This window comes from Sinocyclocheilus rhinocerous, unplaced genomic scaffold, assembly GCF_001515625.1.
Source record: "Sinocyclocheilus rhinocerous isolate Xijiao unplaced genomic scaffold, SAMN03320098_v1.1 scaffold110, whole genome shotgun sequence".
NCBI lineage: Eukaryota > Metazoa > Chordata > Actinopteri > Cypriniformes > Cyprinidae > Sinocyclocheilus > Sinocyclocheilus rhinocerous.
Window position 1 is genome coordinate 356889 of NW_015639867.1, and position 3666 is coordinate 360554.

Genomic DNA, 3666 nt, shown 5'->3' on the forward strand with positions numbered 1-3666 from the left:
TTTTGTTGTCAGCTTGTCTCCTAGATACTTTAAGACAATAACAAGAGTCTTGACTGGGTCCAAGAAACTCTTTCAAGGATGGCCAAAATCCTCAGAGGAGGGAAGGAAACGAAGGAAACGGCCCTTCTCTCCAGATTGTCAGATAGTCTTCATGCCACTGCGACCCGTTCACACCATATATACCATATATTAATGGTGTTTGTAAAAAGTCCCTTAAAGCATTTAAAACTAATAAGAAATGCAAATGGAATGCATCATTTCAGTATATAGTAAAAGAGTGCTTTCTGCTGGTTCAGGCTGGCTCAAAATTGGTTGAAATAACATGTTTAGTCAATAAAAACCACAGTTAAGCAACTCCAGCTTGTCACAGCTTCAGTGTGTTCTTTTAAAACCACGACAAAGATGATGTTGAGCATATTTATTGCAGTAAGGCAGGTCAGCGTTCAGAACTTATTTTAATATTCACTAAAAACAACCTTTTAATAAAAATTTCAGAGAATCATTTCAGAAGGTCCAATTTGAGATGTTATGTTATGATGTTAATACTTAGTTTGTCTTTTGTCCTATTCAGCATGGAAATTACCAGACATCACATCGTTGTGCAATAAAATCATTATCAGATTCATTTTGATTGTGATCAGCTCCAAATAAACATGTGAATAAACTAAAAAGTAAATAGATCTCAGTTTGTACAATGAGTATTTTATGCCGTTTTAAAGGTCAAAACCAAAGTAGGTGTGTTTACATGATAATCCACAATGCAGAATCTATTATACAGTCACACATTCTGCATCATCTTACCCCTTTAAAAAACTTGTGGACAGTAGAATTATCAGGAGCCTTTATGAATATGATCCATTGTTTCTAAATCCATCTGATAATTTCCATCTGTTCTCAGCCACCAACATATTTGGGAAATTCCTCCATTGTCTATAGAGGACTATGTGTGCTGTTTGGAACAATTTTCAAATAGGACCAGTTGTATGTGCAGATTTTACAAGTAAGCATTCTTCAAGCCATAAACACAAAGGCCTACTTAAAAGAGAAAGCTTCACCCTTACTTCTGGAATTGCTTTGTGTCATCTGGGAACTGTTAGATTAGGCTTATTCTGTAAATATGGTCGGATACTGATGTTTTGAAGCCATCTCACAGGTCGCTTGCACAAACAAGAGGAGATTTACCATTGCTCTCCACTATGGTCCACAGCTATATTGGAGTCTACAATGGTTGTTAAAACTTTGAGAATGAGCTAAATCACAGGCAGGATCTATAAATGCATGGCTTTAGGCTGTTTTTGGGCTACTATAGCCTGTAAATGTAATTCGCACACTCCAGATGTAGTCTGAATCCATCTGAAACAGCCGGTGGTGCCCAGCAACACAAACACAAATTCAGTCTTGCTTTTCACACTTTTAACTTTACTACTCTTGGAGAAAGCCATTTTGCAACACATTTTCACAACTGAGCTCCATACAGAAGACAAGCCCCTGTGTGGCTTAATGAAACAAAACTAGCCAAGAGGAGAGGTTCGTTGAAAGCCATTTCTTTGCGTTAACAACTGAGTTGACCCAGACACCCTCAGCCCACCTGCTTTGCCTTCAGTTGGTTCACATTTTGTGAATATATATAAAGAAATATGCAATTATAGTGCATATAATTACTTGAATGCACCTATTTTATGACGAATTCGATTTTGGGGGGAAGAAGGGGCAACAAAAAATGTCAGGGGGATAAAACTTTATATTATAATGAAGAAAAAAGTCAAAAAAATTAATTTCATTAAAAAAAAAAAATTCTTGAAAATAAAAACCGCATTAAGTAAATTGGCATAATTTTATTATTAAAGAAATGTTTAATCTTAAACCTCAGAGGACACAGAACACTGCTATTGCAAATCAGAGAAACTTTTATTGTCAAAGCACATAAGTAATGTTGTCTAAGTATTATTTCAGCTTTAACCAAAAGCAGGGTTATGTTTTCTCATCGAATTCTAGAGGGGATAATGATTTTTAAACCACATATTCATCAAGCAGTTCAGGGGATTTTAGATTTATAGTGAACATCAGCTTTTTATGTGAAGACATTATGACAAAACTGTTTGAATGTTTTAAATATAGGCCAAACCCCACCAGCCGCTTTTTATGTGAAGACATTATGACAAAACTCTGTGAATGTTTTAAATATAGGCCAAACCCCACCAGCCATAATAATCTTAAGTGTCAACAGCAATTTATGTGTTAGTTCAATCAAAGTCTACTAGTATGTCACTGAAAGTACATACTAAAATTAAATCCAGCTTCTAAGGTGAAATGAAAATTCCTCTCTCATATTTCGTCCTTTTCCCGGCAATCATTTGTTATCATACACATTTATCATTACCTTGACATTCATACAAACACTGTTGCTCAAAAGTTCAGTTTCATAATTTCAGGATTTAGTTTAAATGTAACACTTTTTTTTTTTTTGCACAAAAACAGTTTGTTGTCAGCTTGTCTCCTAGATACTTTAAGACAATAACAAGAGTCTTGACTGGGTCCAAGAAACTCTTTCAAGGATGGCCAAAATCCTCAGAGGAGGGAAGGAAACGGTGTCAATTGCCCTTCTCTCCAGATTGTCAGATAGTCTTCATGCCACTGCGACCCGTTCACACCATATATTACATCATAGCACCCATTATTTACTATCATGCATTCTTCCTGCTATAGAAATTGAACACGACTTATGACCTTTTTAAGGGGCGAGGCAGGAGTCACTGAGAATCCCATTATATGTGTTAGCTTGTGTTTCAGGAGATGGGTGTGTGCTGGATTGGACGTACAACAACAAAAAGGGGGAGAGTTTCTAATAAAGCAAGTCTGTGAATTAACAGTCCTCTCACAGCATAAGAATCAAATAGTGTATAGCCTACATCATATTATCTTTGTGTATGGTTTGGTTTTTGAAGGCGGAACCTACAGTAGTTACTATAATCAGCCCAAAGCTTAGGAATTATGAGATTTTAAATAAATCGGTTCAATGACTGATTCAACGACTCATTCATAAAATCACTTGTTCCTGAATGAATCAGCATTTATGAATACAGTGTTTGAATACTTTAAGTGAAATTCTAAAGTGCAAGTCTAATGAATACTTTACTATCCCATGAGGCCATGAGAGAGTATGAAATGATGGAACTGACGCAGGTGGATTACTTTCATACTACACACATTCAAATTATATACTTAATACAAAATAATTGCAGTATATACTTTATATTTACTACTAATGGTTGCAAAGTAAGTACTTATTCAAAAAAAAGTACCCACTCATTTCGGACGCAGCCAGTTTCTTGTTTCATCCCTGAATGAAACATGGCTTTTAAGCAAATCAGTTAAATGAATGATTCAATGACTTACTTATAAAGATAGTTTTAGGATGAATCAGGATTTTTAAACAAATCGGTTGAGCAAATGAACTCACTCATAAAACCACTCATAGACCTATTGGTGACAAAAATTCCCACCATTAATGGACGGAATGACTGTAACGGAAAGTGAATAGACTTAGAATGCTGCTCAAGCAATCAAACTCAAGGTAACTTTTGTGTATGTGTGTGTGTGTGTGTGTGTGTGTATTTATATATATATAGATATATATACACACACACACACACACACACACACACA